Source organism: Lissotriton helveticus, chromosome 10, assembly GCF_964261635.1.
Source record: "Lissotriton helveticus chromosome 10, aLisHel1.1, whole genome shotgun sequence".
Classification (NCBI taxonomy): domain Eukaryota; kingdom Metazoa; phylum Chordata; class Amphibia; order Caudata; family Salamandridae; genus Lissotriton; species Lissotriton helveticus.
The window spans coordinates 1,123,198,926-1,123,217,831 of NC_136071.1; the positions used below are offsets into that span (position 1 = coordinate 1,123,198,926).

At 48.5% G+C, this 18,906-nt stretch overlaps 1 protein-coding gene across 1 annotated transcript in view; it reads left to right on the forward strand.

Moving 5' to 3' along the window:
* Positions 1–5,990: 5,990 nt before the first annotated feature.
* ABHD5 (abhydrolase domain containing 5, lysophosphatidic acid acyltransferase) overlaps positions 5,991–18,906 on the forward strand; it is a 200,231-nt gene continuing 187,315 nt past the window's right edge. The window contains exon 1 of the mRNA XM_078663909.1: positions 5,991–6,127. The gene's annotated coding sequence lies outside the window, so the exon portion shown is untranslated. The remainder of the gene's footprint in view (positions 6,128–18,906) is intronic.

The window sequence follows — 18,906 nt, forward strand, 5'->3', positions numbered from 1 at the left end:
GCCTGCATAGTAATATCCCCGGAAATCTGGCGCTCCCATCCCGCCTGCTCAGGTCCCCAGCTGCAGCTTTCTTAGTCCTATCCGGCGTCTGCCTGTCCCCCAAATCAAAGTAGTTAGCAGAGAATTAAGGGCGTCAAAGATGGCTTGCGGTAAGAACACCGAAATATTCACAAAGAAATATAGTAGTCTAGGGATCATTACCATCTTGGAGAGTGCAATTCTGCCCGCAACGGATAAGGGTAGCGTCGTCCAGAACCCCACGGAGGCCCAAAGCCCTGCCACGGCCTTCCTGACATTCCCCTCTATCTGGTCCTCCAGGTGACGGTAAACCTGTACCCCCAGATACTTAAATGTGTCCGGTGCGATCGGGAGGACCGCCGCGTCTTTGTTACATTTAAAGCTCGAAATAACAGTGATAAGTACATAAGAATATCACATAAATGTATAGTACAATTTCAATTTGTGAATAATACATAATTCAATCAATTATAAACATTGTGCGATTCCAACCCTCTGCATTTCGAGACATAGTCTCTTCGTCAGGGGTCTATCTGAAAGAACAACAAGAAAAAATCAAACTATAACCAAAATTCATTTGATGCAGAAAGTCAATGTTAGTACCACATAAATAAAAACATTTCAAACTCCACGTGTGAAAGACACCATCACCACAGTGATTTATCCTTAAAGTAAACTTACACGGAACCACAGATGAAATTCAGAAATTCCACTGTAAAAATCCAAATGTCAAACCATAAGTCAATTGTTCAACTGAATGAAAGTCAATCAAATGTGTAAAAGATGAACCTCCTAGTACCTCATAATGAAGGTCCTATGTTGAATAATGTAGAGTATGACAGCACATTGCTTCCGAAAAAGATATCAGCAAATAGGTTCCTTTCTCTCACAATTCTGCAATGAAGAGTTAAGAAACTTTATAGAGATGCCGCCAAATGTGGGGGGAATAGAGACATGAATGAACACAGGTCATATGAGATAGTCCGTGGAGCACCCTAGTGTAAAAAAGTAGTTCTGCTATCGTATGAACATAGTGCCAACCTTTGTAATCAAGATGCATAACGGAATGCACTCACCGCTATGTTTTTAAAGAGTCCGACTAAAAAGTCAACAGTATCGTAGTAGCGAAAACAAATCCTCAGCCTCTGCCAGGTAGCGAGCCCAGATCGTAGGTGTCTGCAAAGATACCAGAATCTGAAATTAAAAGGCTAGAATGCCTATTCATGATTGCATCTAGTCTTCCAAATGACTTGCACAATAACTCTGATCCTTACCAAGTTCAAAACGGAATAGTATATTCAGCGTTTCGCGCCCGGTAGCAATGTTCCAAAAACTCCTCCGTTGCAACACGGAAGAAGCAACAGTAAAGTATTTCCGTCGCGTATCACGTGATATGTTCATGCGCATAGAAAGAGGACTCAACGCGCATCTCAACCTGAATTGAATGTGAATATTGACTGAGTCTGTTATCTAAAAAATATCAAAGCTGAACTATTAATTGTTGCAACACTCAAGAATATTATTGATAATGAGAAAAATGAATACCGTCGAGTGGGACCGAAAATCGAGTTGTAATGCCAAGGATGAGGCATAATAACATGCTGATAAATCGAATCAAAGCCAGATACCAATAATGGCTTAATGTAAACCACTTATATTATAGAAAACCGAACTGTCAAACTAATTTAGAAACAAGGCAGAATACTACCATAATCGAAGAAAGACTACCCATCTAGGTTGCCTCACTAAAACATAAGCACAAAGAAAGGACGATCGATGTGATGCTGAATAATTCACCCAAGTGAACTGTGAAGACAACTGATTGTTACCTCATAATAACAGTGTACATCATTTCAAAGTTGATTATTTCATAAACAATAAAAACAAACGCAGATGTAATAATATGTTGTCACTATATGTAATGGTGGCCTGTTGGGGTCAGCACACCACTGTCTGTGATTGCTTTTTAAGTAAAGTAATGTTTGTTATTGAAATGCAGCCCGTTTTTTGTAAAGGCAAAAGGGATGCATTTAAAAAATAACAATGAGAAGCTACCTTTTCATTTTTTGAGACTAGGCAGTCACTGCCTGCTCTTAAAAACAGTTGGCGTCCATATTCACAAAGAGGAAAGGGTCCCTTGGGGACCCCTTCCCGTTTGCAAATGAGTTACCACCTCCTTCACGGAGTCAGTAAAATATTAATGTTTTACAACCACATTCCGGTCACAAAGCATTCATACATGCCGCCGTGACTCGCTATTGTCAAAGGATGCCTTTGGCAGGCCCTTCCAAATAGCGACTCACAAACTATTTTGCGAGTCGGTAATTAGTTACTGTATCACAAAATAGAGTTGGAACATGTTGACAGCGGTTTCAGCAGTCGCAAACGGCACAATTCATCTTTTGCGAATGCTAAAAACCATCGTACGTCTGGCCCTAAACGTTGTATTTGTTATGAGATAATAGCTTTAGTAGTTAATAAACTGTTGCAAAACAGACTGGGAAAAAGAGTTGACCAAAAGGCACTGTCAATCTTCTATGAAATGTAGAAGTTTCTCACTTTACAAATCCTATGGACAGACACTCCTGAGCTAATGCAAATTGGAAGAAGCCAGCAAGGTCCTTTATCATTTGACGAATATTAAAGTTACCTGACTGATCCTTAAGCCTTTCATTTGGCAAAGATACAAGTCACCCATAAGTGTTCTGTGCATCTGCCTTAGTAACAGAAGGTCTTAACTGGAGTGACAATTCAAGCAAATTATCCATTTACACCAGAGTCCCATTACTGTGCCGAATTAAGAGAACCTTGCATCATTTTATGCCAGCTCATGTTTCATGATCATGTGAAAGATGCTGCACTACTTCCACCCTAATAGATTCTGGTGCATATGGAAACTACATAGATAAAGATTTTATTAAATTGTTGATCTAACCAGTTCTGAAAAGAACTCTTCACATGAACCAATATACCATGGAGTCTCTTTCTGTAGTGATCAGTAAGGATTTTATCAAGCACCATTGTGTTAAAGAATGGGATTATCGTCCTAGAAGCACTGGATTCTAGCATCTGCACATGAAATACAAACTTTACTCTTTCACCACTTCACTGATGAATCTTTGATTGCATCTAAGAATAAGGGTTGAAAATGCAACCTGAAATATATATACATCTTTTTTTAACTTGTTGTAGCATCCCAATGGCCTATTTTCATGTGTGACACTGGAAGATAGTTCTGGCTTTCAAGACAATGCCACAATCTTTAACTTGAGTTTCACACAACTTATAATCTCACCTTCTCATAACCATCTTCTCCAAACGCCCTCCACTCCTTTTATCCACTTCTCTCCCACACTACACCTTCAACTAGTCATCTCTCACACTTTTACCTATCCCAACTTCCCTTTCCTCCGCAATTCTCACCTTACTCTCCCTGCTCTTGCACACCCTTTTCGCTCCTTTCACTCACACATCAGTTTTCTCTCACACAGCCTTCTCTTTCCCATTCTATCTGTTCTCAAACCAGTTTCTCACAAGCACTTTGACACTCTTGTTCACTCATTCATACATGTGTATGCTATTGTCCTTAGTAGAAGAGTGTCTTACACTGCCTATCATGGCAATTGTTAAAAGATCATTTTTCAAAGTCGTACTAGTAAAATCAAAGCTGCATTCCATACGGACATTTCAGGACCAAACCTCATGTAGGACTGTACATTTCAATAAATGCACTGATGCTTTCAATATGAAATGTCACTGTTCCAAGAGATATTTAGTTGTGCAGACAAATCAAAATAAAAGATAAAGAAGCTGCTTGGCTTTGAGTTGATTTTTTTGTTTCACATTGCAGAGTTTTATTCTGAAGTCAGGCAAATCTGTCAACATCCTACAAAAGGTTTTGAATGTGATTTCATTGTGTGCTGCACAGTACGCCTTCCAAGTCTTTGAGTTCCAACTGTTAACATTTTTGAGCGACGCAAGTGAGGAGCAAGGTCTCAGTCATACCTCGACTCTTAAGAGTACTTTAGTACCAAGCCATGTAGCGTACCTCTATGATGACAGATGTGCAAGTGGCGAGGAATGGATGATATTACGTGTGGCGCAAATTGTGCAGTATTTATAGGGAGGTCTGTGTAATTCTATGGTGTGGTCTGTGTAGAGCTATTTAATAAGCGAAGATATAGTATGGAGCAAAAAAAAAAAAAAAGAAGAGCGGGCAGCATGTGAAAAGAAAGGACAGGTTGCAGAGTGTGTGCAAAGTGGGTAAGAGCTGAGATTTGGCAATTATATGAAAGGCATACATTTCACAAGTGGATAAGCCCGACACACACACATGCAATCCTTAACAATATATATTCAAAATTGGGTGATGTGATCTGGGCCCCACCAGTAATTTTATAAGTCTGGCTTCTATGAAAATAAAGAAAGGTAAGAAGAAGCTCTCAAAAGCTGACACACATAGCAACAGAAAAACATATTGGGAAAAATGGAAACTATAAAAAGCCCTTGCAAAACATCCATGACACATACAATTAAAAAATTGAAAGCGGTCATATAGTTGCAGACATTCACTTTTTGTACATCAGAATCAATGGACAAGGTTCCCGTGCATTTTAGTACGTGCAGGCAAAATCATTTGAGATAGTTCTACCAATATGTCTTTATGGACTAAGCATTCCTGGACAATGTTCCTAACTGGGTTAAAAAACTTTTTTATGGGAAAGGAACGGGGCTAGTCAGAAGCTAGATGGGTTTCTTGTTTAAAATCAGGGATAACAGTTCCCAAGTGCTCAACCTTGTGTCCAAAGAAATCCCTGAAACATGTTCCGTTGAAGTAACCCACATGGGAAACCTAGCAAGACTAGTAAGGTTGGCCTCACTTCTCCCTCTACTCCGACATGCATCCTTTTAGGTAATATGGATAAAGCTGGTGCTAATGTTGGGTGTCGAATTCTCCTTAGTGTGTATACGTTTGCTACTTTAATTAATCATTAAAGCAGTACAGCAACGTGTGGATGTTTGATTACTATGGCGAAGCACTATACAAATCAGCTAACTTAAACCGGTTTATACTAACAGCTGGCTTTTTACCCTGCTTTATATTTTTGAGTTACCACCTCAGATGGGTCTCTAAATGTTACCTTTACCCTGAACATTGACCTGCTGCCCTGAAACTTTAGCGACTGTGAAGAATGTGCCTTCGTGCCTACACCTATAGGTTGGTGCGAGTTGGTTGGAGCGCCTCCAAGACCGTGCTGCGCCCTGCCTTGAATGAGGGCGCCAGTGTGCGGCACCGTGGCTGCAGTACCTGGATGTGGAGCGAACGAGGATGTAAGGGTGCCGAGTCGCAAAACGTTAAAGGTGCGCGATACGAATAACGTGACTGAACGAGCAAGTGAAAGGTGAGGCAGGCGCTGCGGTTGTTGTTCCTTTACAGAACTATTTTTGGCAAACAAACAATCTTGTAACTTTGTTCGCTTTTGTATTTTGTTCCTGTATATCACTATTGGTCCTTTTGTGAAGCGCTCTGACACCTTCGGGTAAAGTCCGCGCTATATAAAGTTGCATAAATAAAATCCCAGGATACTGAAACCTGCGTGTTCAATCAGCACAGAAAGCCTAAGGTATGTGAGCGGAAACCTGCTCTCCCTCCCGTCCCGACTGCTTAGGCTTCGCTGGCCCGCGCCCCTGCATCGAAGCGTTCGGTCCGGTATGAGAGGGGCTCTCCCCCGCTTCTTTGTGTCAGACAGCCCTGCCCTCCACGAACACTAATGTATCACTCTCTCTACACAGAGACTGCGCGTAGCTTCGACCTGCGGGCCTACGACGGCTGAGGCTATCACTTCCTGTGTAACGTCAGTGGAGAATAGTGATCACTACCGGTACGAGTTTGACGTCATTTCCTGAACAGTGTTTTGGTTTTGTAACCAATTGAGGCGTCATGGGGCGGTGCGTAACCGAGGTCCCGCCCAGTACCGCCCGGCCTCTCAGGCGCTTTAAAGTAGCTTCCCCATTGGTTATCCTTGCCTTCTGTTTTTGAAGTACTTTTAGGGTCGAAAGCAGTGAAGAGTCTACCGGGACTGTAAGACCCTGATTTGAGAGACAGGAGGTAAGTCATATGCCAGGGTTCCCCAGCCTGTGTCCAGAGGGCTGGCGTGTATTTATTGGGGTAGTTGGCTGCTTTGATTCTAGTAAATAGAATAGTAATAGGACCCACTGGCTTATGGTTCTGCTTTTGAGGCATTGGATTGACTGCTCTTCATGTTTATTTTCATTGTCCATGTAGTGTAATTGTAGGCAGTGTTTCTTTCATTCCTCATTCGAGAATCTGGTCTATTCTTGTTTTCTGAGTGCGATCATACACATAACGTCCTAGTGCATTCTTTCTTTGTATTCCTTTATTTTTTCTTTCATTCTTTCACCCATTCTCCTTACTTTGCTTAGATCCCCATTCACAGCTTTCTTTTTAATCTGTTGGTTCCTTTAATTTACGTCTCTTATTGTGTCCTTTTAGTCTGTTTCTATCCTCTCATTATCCGTCACAAGCTAAGAGCTTCTCTTTTCTTCTTTTCCTCCAAAACATTGCCACTTTATAGCCACCAATCTATTGACGAGTCCCTCCTCAAAGTACTCTCTGTGCATATTATTTTGGTGATGCACACAGAGTGCCCCCGACGTAAGTGATGGATTCCAATGCAGAGCTCCTGTCCTAGGCGTTTATGAAATAACCTCAGGCATCCTGATTCCTACGGTCTTGATTACTTATATATAAAACAATATATAGTTAAATCGTCAGAATACAGTGGTTTGAAAACATTGTCTCCATTGTTAATTTATTTACATGACACCTTCCCCATCTTCCTCCACCCCTTCAACCTCTGACCCTATGGAACTCGTCCTATAAATCCCATTCAAATAACAGGCTCCCTACGAACTTCTGCACCCCTCAGTATCTTGACGATAAGCATCCCTCGACTGTATGTCCCAATCCCGACACTGCATTTCTGCACTTTCACCGGACAACACTTTCTGTAATGAAGCAACAGTCATTGCGAAGAAACAGTTTTTCGAATCCCTTTGCTTTCACTGCTGTTTCTAGTAAGTGCACTCTTTGTTTGATTTTGAAACTCTGCTCTAGATAGGAAAGTTCATATTTGATTTTTTTTGTTTCCCCCCTATCTAACAGAAAGGAACTCCAGCATTTAAAAATCTGTTCATACTGAGGTCACTCAATCTTTGTCCTCTTCTATAGCTCTTGCGTGTTGTCCTCTCTCCTTTCACTTCCCATGCCCCCTCTCCAATCACTGCTCATCTCTTCGTTACACAACATGTCTCTGTCACTGCCCATACTGGCTTTTAACTCTGTAGTCCTTCACGATCCACCCTCTTCTGTCACTGCCCCACTACAGTATATATTCACTTTTCTATTGTCATTCCATTCCCTCCTGTCACTGCTTATCTTTCTCTCCTATAACCAGGGCCAATGGAATTATGCAATTGTGTGGCTGCAGTGATTTTCGCACAATTATAGATTTGCCGCACTTGCGACATAATCCATTATCTGCTGCAGATTTTGACAAAAATGTTTTTGTTTCTAGCTCAAACTGTTGAAAAGTTTCTAAAAATGCAAAGAAAAGTGTTACCGCACAGTGGAAGGCCCTTTGCAAAGCTGGACTGATCCTTTTCTTTTGCTCTGTTGTGATATTTGGATGTTAAACTGGTACTAATGAGGTACAACTATGCCCACAGAGTGTTACTAAGTTTAAAAATGATGAAATAATGAAGTAATACTAGGTCAAAATTTGCTGCATTATGGTGCATAATTTAGTTTTTCTTGCCACACAATTTGCTCAACCCTGCCACATAATTTAGCCCTCTCCTGCCGCCTAATTCAATTGGCTCTGCCTATAACTTCTCCTCTGCTTTCTGTCCTTGGTTGTCTCTCATGTGGTAGCCGTTCTGGCGCCTGTCGCAGTACTCCTCCTTTCGTTGTCGCGTGTCACTGTTATTATCTGTGTATTATCAGAACTTTTCTCTCCTGGGCAATAATTGTAAAACGCCTACTTCAAGAATGCACTTTACTTTCCATTTAACTGCTGTTTACGCAACACTAGAAAAAAAAGTTTTGTACGTTTGTAACCTTCAGAGGAAGTGAACCATTAAAATCGTATGTGTGCCCAGCATATCTAGGCAAATCATAGCACAATAATCACATATCTGTGAAAATGTTGACATACAAATTCATGGATAAATGAATAACTTTTTTTCAAATCCGTCCAAAGACTTGGTATTGCTGGATTGTGAGCGATATTCAAAGCTGTGAAAAACATTTGAGAGTTCTGCAATTATTATATATTTTTTATTTTCTGTAATCTTGGGTCTAATTCACCAAAGGCAAAGGGGAACAGGTAGACATGTACTTCTAGCCTTGAAGCAAACATATGACGTTTTTGAATTCTCACATCGGGAGGACTCCTTGACAGATATGCCAATTGTAGTTTTATAGAGACCGTCATATATGTAACATATGTAGAAGCTTGTTTCTTTGTGCAGAAATATCATTTTCCCTTTGAAGGGCCCTTACTGCCCATTTAATATTGTGTGTGCGTCCTCCTTGAAAATGTACTTGATCGTGCTTTTTATGTTTAAGGCCTACAAAGAACAGTGATTGGTGGATGTTTACCTACTTTTACAAGTGAAACCATTTAGGAATTTGATTTGACTTATTATTTATAGAGCGCAAATGTTTGCCCTGGGACATCTTGGCGCTACTCATGACAGGTGACTGGGACCAGAATTACAGCAGATGCTAGTCCTGCCCAAAATGCCAAATTTAAATGACTTTCTTGAACCTGAGGTGGCCATTTTTGTTTCAACACGTTTTTATTGGCATTAATAAGAAACTTTAGCGCGCTGATCAAAGTTACAATTGGCGAGCGCCCTGTAATGATACAAAAAAAAGGTCAAATTGAAATACCGTGGCCTGTACATTAAATCCAGCACTGCTGGCTCTGCAGGCCTAGTTAGTGAGATTCAAGGATAATGCGCATTACAGTGATTTACAATGCTATCCGAAAGCAACGTTGTATAAATACATTTCTGGCACATGCTTCGTAGAGTTACAATTGTCCTGTGGCAATATTCAAGTCGCCAGGGCGCGGAGTTACGTGCTTTCACTTCAGATCTCGTCTTCCAGGAGCCAAGCCTTGACTATCTACGGGCGTCACCAGTAAAACTGCCTGACAATATAACCGTAATAAAAACCAATAGAAAGACAAGAGGGCAGGGGACTGTAGGAAAGGAGAGGTGGTGCGATGGCGGTGTGCCAGTATACCTGGAATATCTCGCAATGCTGGGGGCGCAGCTGCAGTTATGACACTTAATATCTCTAGCTACAGTCACGACTATGTGGGGGGTAGCAGTAGTAGACTGGGTGGCAAGAGGGGCAAAGTCCAAGTCATGTTGGATACGCAAGGATACAGTGTAGGGTGATCAATCAGTGGGATTCCAAAATCTATCTGGATCGGTTAGGTGAACAGCATCGTCAAAAAGGCGCAAAGCCCGCAACCTCGGTGGCTGCAACCTAACGTTGTCTATTCATCCCAGTTGATCCTATCAGTTGCTTCCACATTTTCGTAAATTTGGTGTCTCGATACTGTAGCTGCGCTGTGAGCAACTCCATTGCCACTGTATGCCACAGGCGGATGAACCACACATTTATTGAGGGCGTTTCTGCCTTTTTCCAATAGCGGGCTATGGTCTGCTTAGCAGCTCCAAGCATGTGGAGACTGAGATGCCGATCACGGCGAGTCTTAGCTCGTAGGTTCCCCGGCCTGAGGCCCAGAACAATCGTATGTGGGTTTTCAGCCAATGGGTATCCTATCACCCGTTTAATGTGGCTGAGGACTTCCTTCCAGTAAGTGGCCAAGAGAGGGCACGACCACCGTCGTGCGGGACCTCACCACCGCTCTTTCAGGAGACTCTGGTGCAGATCCGCAAAGTCCAGGTATCTAAAATGGTGGGTGTCTCTTGTGGCGTCTTGAGGTGCAGAGCCTGGGTAGGGATGGCTGAGAGCCTGCAGTGCCTAATCCCCGTCAATTCTCGTTCAGACCTCCCAGGGGCTGTGGGGTTTTTCCGCCGCCTCCGAGCGCCACCAAGGGGAATGGGGGCAGGTACTCAGAGTCCGGACAGCTAAGATGGTGGGCGTTCCGTCTGTGACCAGGCCGCTCGTCTCACCCAGCCCAAACCTCCTCCGTTCGTCTCCACCGGGGTGCCCCAAGCTCTGCAGAAGGCACACGAGCCACTCCGCTAGCAGTGCGCTCCCCGCCTGAGCACTTTTAGCGCCGTTGTAGTGCTGAAAATTGCTGATGATAGCGGCGGCGACCCGGTTCTCGAACGGCGTGCGTCTCACCCCCATTTGCAGTGAGACCACGCCCGAGGTGGCCAATTTTAACTCCAGGGGCCTGCGGTTCCAGTTTTGAGCTGTACATAGGACAATGCCCATGTCACCCCAAGTGGCCAGTCTGTGAGTGGGGACTACCAAGTCCTTAACAGAACTGGAACGAAGGGTCCTTCCCGATGGTACCATCTGAACCTGTGTTTAAGGTAACCAGTGCCAAGGCTGTGGCGTGCCTTATAGGGTGTGCAGAGTCCCTTAATGTCTATCCACTTTCTTGCAGGCAGCCAATGCAAACTATTGAAGAGGCTGACGCATACAAGCCGCTGAGTTTTGCAAAATTTGCAATTTGTTCAAAGATTTTTTTAGGCAAATTTTGGTATAGCCCATTTCAGTAGTCTATTCTTGATAGCACTAGTGCAATAACAATTGTCTTTAGCGTGCAAAGGGTAAAAATTGGACAATTGTCTTCACCATATGCAAGGTGAAGAAGGAAGCAGATATGGCTTTGTTCACCTGCTCTTTATATGTCAGTCGGTCGTCGATCATGACCCCGAGATTTTTTTACCTTCTGGGTCGGTTTCACTTTTGGAAGAGTACCTAGGTCCGCCGGCCACCACTTGGGGGACCAAAAAGTCGGAGTGTTGCCAAACAAGATGACTTCAGTCTTTGAGGAGTTACGTTTTGGCCATTTTTGATCCATCACTCATGCAGCTGCTGAATGTTTTACTCACATCATGTCAGGCGCCCCACAAGTCTTACCTTTGCTTGTGGTGCGATTCCGCAGAGACGACAAGAGCACCCGTCCCTGTACCCACCTGACCCTCGTGGAAGACAATACCCAGCAGGGATGAGATGGACGCAGGGATGGGAGCCAGGGTGTAGGTTAAAAAGATGGCGTGGAGCTGGCGGGGCGTTCCGGTGTCAGCTGGAAACCAAAGAAGAGAGATCAGAGACTGAGCAGACCCGAACAGGAACCACCCCCCCACACACACACCGGAATTGTCACCCCTGGAGGACTCACCGATGCTCCCGGGAAGAAGTGCCTCCAGATGAGAACAGCTCCGGAAAGGAATAGCGAAGAGAAGGCGCTCCTGCGCGTGTAGGGTCAGAACAAACTAAAGAAAGCGCTCCTGCGCGGTATTACCCAAGCTATAACAAATGAAAGCGCTCCTGCGCGTGTAGCTGAATGCTAGAAGCAGTCAGCCTGTGGTACCCCTGATAAGGAAACCAGAAGTACAGGCTAAGTAGTTTCCCAAGCGCTCCTGCGCGGTGGGAAACCGAAAACACAGCACCCCAAAACAAAATTCTGGTCCTCTAAACACCCTCAAGGCGCTCCTGTGCATTAAGGGTTAAGAGAACAAAAACGGGCACAATCCTGGCCCCCCCAGGTGTTGTAACAAACAAGCGCTCCTGAATGGCGCAGTCTTGAGGCAAGGAGAACGCTCAGCGCGTCTTGCCTCCTTGGTATCAGCCGAGCAGATGAGGTGTCCTACGGGCGTTGCAGAGTCGTCAGCTGAGCAGCGTTCCAGCGCGGCTCGTCAGGCAGGTCTCGGCAGGCAGGAGTCCGGGAGGAATCCGAAGCACAGAGCCGGCGGGAAACGCGCTGTTTAAGCGTTTCCCCCGGAAGTGCTTCTGTGCTCCCAGGTCGCTGCCCGGACTAGACCGGGAACTCTACTTCCGGCCGGAAGTGAGTATCCCGGCTCCCGTGTGTGTTTGCGGGATTGGCCGGCCGCGGCAATGCCGCGAGCCGTGACAGTACCCCCCCAGAACAGAACCCCCCCAAGCCTCCCCCGGAGTCAGAAAAGAGAGACAGGGCGAGGACACAGGGGATGACTCAGATGGAACGCCCGAACCAGAACAGGAGCATGGCGCACATGGGACAGGGGCTCCCAGGACCGCTCATCGGGACCGTACCCCTTCCAGTCCACAAGGTAGTACAGCTTGCCCTTGGTACGACGGGACCCCAAGATAGCCCTGACCTCATACTCAATATGGCCCTCCACCACCACCGGAGAAGGGGGAGACGGAAGGGAGCCGCCAGACAGGACCGCCCGCAGAAGGGAGACATGGAAGACAGGATGGATCTTCATGTGCGGAGGAAGCGATAGTTTCATGGCCACAGGGTTGATAACCTTCTCAATAACAAAGGGACCCACAAAACGAGGCAACAGCTTCTTGGGCCCATGCACATTCAGGTGCCGAATAGAAAGCCACACGCTATCTCCTGAGCGATACGCGGGTTCTTTTTGTCTGTGAGCGTCAGGATGCTCCTTGTAGGTGTCCTTCGCCTTGGCCAGCTCGAACCGAGCCTGTTGCCAGAGTTCGCGTAGTGTCTCATGGTAAGATCGCACGGTGGGCAGGTGGCTATCTTGAGGCTTCTCCCATGCCGACGTGCGGGGATGACGCCCATGGAGGCAAAAGAAAGGGGACATGCCGATGGCCGAATGCTTGCTGTTGTTGTACGCATACTCTGCCATCCATAGCACTTCGGACCATTCCTTCTCGACTGTGAGCAGCAGACAGCGGAGGTACTGTTCCAAGGTGTGATTTGTTCTTTCGGCTTGCCCATCGGTCTGGGGGTGATACGCTGAGGAGAGACGTACGTCCATTTCGAGTATCCTGCATACCTCCTTCCAGAAACGGGACACGAATTGCGATCCCCTGTCCGTTATGACCACAGACGGGATGCCATGGAGACGAACCACCTCCTGTGTGAAGATCAAGGCCAGGTCGGCCGCCGTGGGCATCTTCGTCAAGGGAACGAAATGCGCCATCTTGGTGAGGTGGTCTACTATAGTGAGAACCGTGGTGTGACCTGTCTTGGTGAGCGGGAGTTCAACCACGAAATCCATGGAGATGGTATGCCATGGAAAAGGAGGCACAGGAATGGACTGCAAAAGGCCAACCGATGGTTCGGATCTGTTCTTGCCGAGCAGGCAAACAGCGCAGTTCTTCACGTGTGTCTTTGTGTCAATCGCCATCGTTGGCCACCAATACAGCCTTCGCACAAGATCAAGCGTTTTGTGGTAACCAGGATGGCCGGAGAGGACATGATCGTGACACGAGTAAAGGGCCTTCTTCTGTTCGGGTACCCCGGGCAGATGTTTCTGGTCTCCTATGCACCCTGAACCGCTCCCACTTGTCCCACCTTCTTCGTCCCCTGTCGGGACAACGGGATTGGACCGTTTCTGGTCTGGTTCTGCCTGGCCTCCGGAATCCATAGAGGCGACTATGCCCTGGAAGTGTTTCTCAGGTAAGATGGAGACAGGCTCGTGGTCTTCGGCGTCTTCTTCGGATTCAGCCAGCCGCGACAGCGCATCTGCTTTGGCGTTGTCTTTCCCTGGCCTGAACGTGATCACAAAGTCATAATCATTAAAGAATAGGGTCCATCGGAGCTGTCGGGCTGTGAGGGCACGCGCTGATCGTAGAAACTGCAGGTTTCTGTGGTCGGTGTAGATGGTCACCTTTTGTTTTGAGTCCTTCAGAAAGTGCCGCCATTCCTCAAACGCGGTCTTGATGGCTAGGAGTTCCCGATCAGACACGGTGTAGTTGCGTTCAGCGGGTTGGAGTTTTTTGGAGTAATAGGCCACGGGATGCAGGTGGCCCGTCTCGATGTTCCGTTGTGAGAGCACACCGCCAATGGCGTCCCTAGAGGCATCTGCCTCTACTATGAAGGGCTGTTCGGTGTCGGGGTGCACCAGAACCGGGGCCACGGTAAAACGTCTCTTTAGTTCCTGGAAGGCGTTGTCTGCTTTTTGGTCCCAACCAAAATGAACTCCCTTGCGCAGCAAGCGCGTGATGGGAGCCACCATCTCGGAGAATCCGGTGATAAAACGACGATAATCGTTGGAAAAACCGAGGAACCGTTGGACGCCTTTCACGGACTCCGGCGTAGGCCAAGACAGGATGGCTTCCACCTTTTTGTTGTCCATGTGGATGCCTGCCGGAGTGATGATGTGCCCCAGGAACTCAACTGATGTGACGTGAAACATGCTCTTCTCCAACTTTACGTACAGACGGTGTTTCTCCAATTGCTGCAGGACGGAACGCACGTGCTGTACGTGCTCTTCTGTGGTCTGGGAGTAAATCAGGATGTCGTCAATGTAGACGATACAAAAGACGTCGATGAAGTCTCTCAACACTTCATCAATGACGAACTGGAATGCGGCGGGGGCGTTGCAGAGTCCGAAAGGCATGACCTGGTATTCTAACAGGCCGAACTTCGTCCGGAAGGCGGTCTTCCATTCGTCGCCCTTCCGGACTCTGACAAGGTGGTAAGCCCCCCAAAGATCCAGTTTAGTGTAGATGGTGGCGTTCTTGACCTGGTCCAAGAGATTGGAAATCAACGGTAGCGGGTACCGGTTTTTTACAGTGATGGTATTCATCGCACGAAAGTCTATACAGGTCCTCAGATCCCCTTCCTTCTTCGACACGAAGAAAAGAGGAGAGGAAACCGGAGACCTGGAGTGACGAATAAACCCGTTTTCCAGGTATTCGTCCAGATAGGAGCGGAGGTGGATGTTCTCCTTTTCCGTGAGCGAGTATATCCTGCTGCATGGCAACGTGGAGCCTGGAATCAGGTCGATGCGGCAGTCGAATGACCGGTGGGGTGGCAGAGTGTTGGCTCCCTTCTTATCAAACACTTCCGCTAGGTCCAGATATTCCTTCGGGATGGTTCCTTGGGAAACCATTCCCATGCCTACTACAGGCAACGAGTGCGCCTGTACGAAACGAGGGCCTAACAGGTCAACCTTTGCGTAACAGGTGCTGCAGCAGTGCTCCGATTCGAGGTGGATGGTTCTGGTCACCCAATCGATGCGGGGGTTGTGCTTCACCAACCACGGCAAACCCAAGATCACCTTAAATTGAGGGGTGTCTATGACGTCAAAACTAACGGACTCGGTGTGGTTGTTTGAAAAGGACATCGTCATGGTCTCTGTTCGGTGTCGGATAGGGCCGGAAGTTAGGTCCGTTCCATCAACAGCCTTGACGGGTTCGGGTTGGGCCTTCGCCACTGTGTCGATGCCCAAGGCGCGGGAATACGCTGTATCAATGAAGCAGCCTGTCGCTCCGGAGTCCAACATGGCGGTCACCACCCAGGTTATGCCCGCCAGATTCCGTAAGGACACGTCCATGCCGACGTGTTGACTACCGTCGTATACCACAGGGATCGCAGTTGTACAAGACAAAGAACCCAGAGGACGGACCCCCGTGTCTACTGGGTTATCTCATTTCCCGTCTTGTCCACAACAAGATCGCGGACATACACAACAGCTTCAGCAACCAACCAACGGAAGCCACAACCGCAACAACGCCACCCACCACCACCCTCCGCACCTGGACTCCGATCAGCACCGAAGACACCATCCGCACAATGAACTCCATCCACTCCGGATCTCCGACCGACCCCTGCCCTCACCACGTCTTCAACAAGGCCGACGCTGTCATCGCACCCCACCTGCGGGACATCATCAACACCTCCTTCAGCACCGCCACCTTCCCGGAGAGCTGGAAGCACGCCGAACTCAGCGCCCTTCTCAAGAAACCCACAGCAGACCCCACCGACCTCAAGAACTACCGTCCCATCTCGCTCCTCCCGCTCCCGGCCAAAGTCATCGAGAAGACCGTCAACAAACAACTGGCCGCCTTCCTCGAGACGAATGGATCCCTCGACCCCTCACAGTCTGGCTTCCGAGCGAACCACAGCACCGAGACCGCCCTCATCGCCGCCACCGATGACCTTCGGACTCTGATGGACAACGGGGAAACAGCGGCCCTCATCCTCCTGGACCTCTCCGCGGCTTTCGACACTGTCTGCCACCGCACCCTAGTACAGCGCCTCGGCAACATCGGAATCCAGGACAAGGCACTGGAATGGATCACCTCCTTCCTCGACGGAAGAACGCAGAGAGTCCGTCTACCACCGTACAAGTCAGAGGCCACCGAAGTCATCTGCGGCGTACCCCAGGGATCCTCGCTGAGCCCAACCCTCTTCAACGTCTACATGAGCCCCCTCGCGACCATCGCACGCCAACACAACCTGAACATCATCTCCTACGCCGATGACACCCAGCTGATCCTCTCCCTGACCAACGACCCCGACGCCGCCAGAGCCAACCTGCACGAAGGGATGAGAGAGGTAGCCGAATGGATGACGACCAGCCGCCTGAAACTGAACGCAGACAAGACGGAGGTCCTCATCCTGGGCTCCTCGCCCTCCGCCTGGGACGACTCCTGGTGGCCCCCCGCCCTGGGCACCGCACCCATACCGACGGACCACGCACGCAACCTGGGCTTCATCCTGGACTCCTCCCTCTCCATGACCAGACAAGTCAACGCCGTCTCCTCGTCATGCTTCAACATCCTGCGCATGCTACGGAAGATCTTCCGGTGGATCCCCACCGAGACCAGGAAGACTGTCACCCAGGCCCTCGTCACTAGCCGACTGGACTACGGCAACGCCCTCTACGCCGGAACCACCGCCAAGCTCCAGAAGAGACTCCAGCGGATCCAGAACGCCTCAGCCAGACTCATCCTCGACATCCCACGAAACAGCCACATCTCCGGACACCTGAGAGACCTGCACTGGCTCCCGGTCAACAAGAGGATCACCTTCCGCCTCCTCACCCACGCGCACAAAGCCCTACACGACCAAGGCCCGAGCTACCTCAACAACAGGATCAACTTCTACACTCCCACGCGCCTCCTCAGATCAACCAGCCACGCCCTCGCCGCCGTCCCCCGCATCCGAAGAGCGACAACAGGAGGAAGGTCCTTCTCCCACCTGGCTGCCAAGACCTGGAACTCACTCCCGTCCGACCTGCGCCTGACCCAAGACCACCTCTCCTTCAGGAAGAAGCTCAAGACCTGGCTGTTCGAGCAGTAACGGCACCCCCCCCCTCCCAGCGCCTTGAGACCCTACGGGTGAGTAGTGCGCTATACAAATGACTTGATTGATTGATTGATTGATTGATTCCTGATGGGCAACGCGTACGGCCTTCTACCTCGCGGTTTGGAGGGCTTAGCAGGGCATTCCCTCATGAAGTGGCCGCTTTTGCCGCAATACAGGCACTGGTTCTGCTTCCTCTTTTTTCCCTTTCTTGACTGGTCAGGGGTCCTCTTATGCCTCCGATCTGCATGGGTTCGGACGCTTCTCCCTGGGGAGCAGGTTCCTCCTTGGCTTTCTCGACGCCCTTGTCCCCGATTGGCAGGAGACGGTTGTCGTTGCCTTTTCCCCTGTCGGTCTTTCTTTCCTGTAGTCGGAAGTTCATTTTCACCACCATGTCAATAAAAGGGCCTATAGCTTCGGGCGGATCGGGATACTGCGAGATGAGGTCCTTCAGGTCATCCCGTAACCCCCGACAGAACACGGATACCTTCTTGTCCTCTGGCCAGTGGGCCTCGATGACCAGCCTGTTGAACATGGTGATATAATGGAGCAAATCCTGATTGCCTTGTTTGAGGCTGAGCAACTCGTCTGCGGCCTGCACGAAAGTATGGCGAGCGAACATACGCCGCATGGTTTCCTTAAACGTTGGCAGGTGGTTCAGCATGGGATCGTCATTCTCCACCAAGGAAATGGACCACTGAGCAGCATCCCCGCCCATGTACGACAGTATGTAGGCGACCTTGGAAGCATCATCGGGAAAAGCCGCGATCCTAGCCATGAAATGCAGTTGACACTGATGTATGAAAATTCCGTACTTAGTGCTATCGCCATAGAAGTGTTCGGGTGGTGCCAACTGCACAGGATGGGAGTGACAACCTGGATGGCTGTGTCTTGGTTGGTAGCGTCGGAGGGCCCCCCAAAGGTGAACGTTGGTTGTCTCAACAGGCCGTCTTGTCTAACTCTGGGGTTGGGAGTGGTACCCCAAGGATTAGTGACCCCGGCTGCCATTTGGCCCTGTAGGGCCGTTATGTCCTGGCGTAAGGCGAGGTTCTCTGTTTGCATGGCAGCCAGCATGACTGCGATGTCTTGCAGAGTGACCTCCGGGTCGCCCATGTCGTCTGGGCGGAATGGTTACCGTGGGCTTCGGTTCTGTCAGGCGCCCCACAAGTCTTACCTTTGCTTGTGGTGCGATTCCGCAGAGACGACAAGAGCACCCGTCCCTGTACCCACCTGACCCTCGTGGAAGACAATACCCAGCAGGGATGAGATGGACGCAGGGATGGGAGCCAGGGTGTAGGTTAAAAAGATGGCGTGGAGCTGGCGGGGCGTTCCGGTGTCAGCTGGAAACCAAAGAAGAGAGATCAGAGACTGAGCAGACCCGAACAGGAACCACCCCCCCACACACACACCGGAATTGTCACCCCTGGAGCACTCACCGATGCTCCCGGGAAGAAGTGCCTCCAGATGAGAACAGCTCCGGAAAGGAATAGCGAAGAGAAGGCGCTCCTGCGCGTGTAGGGTCAGAACAAACTAAAGAAAGCGCTCCTGCGCGGTATTACCCAAGCTATAACAAATGAAAGCGCTCCTGCGCGTGTAGCTG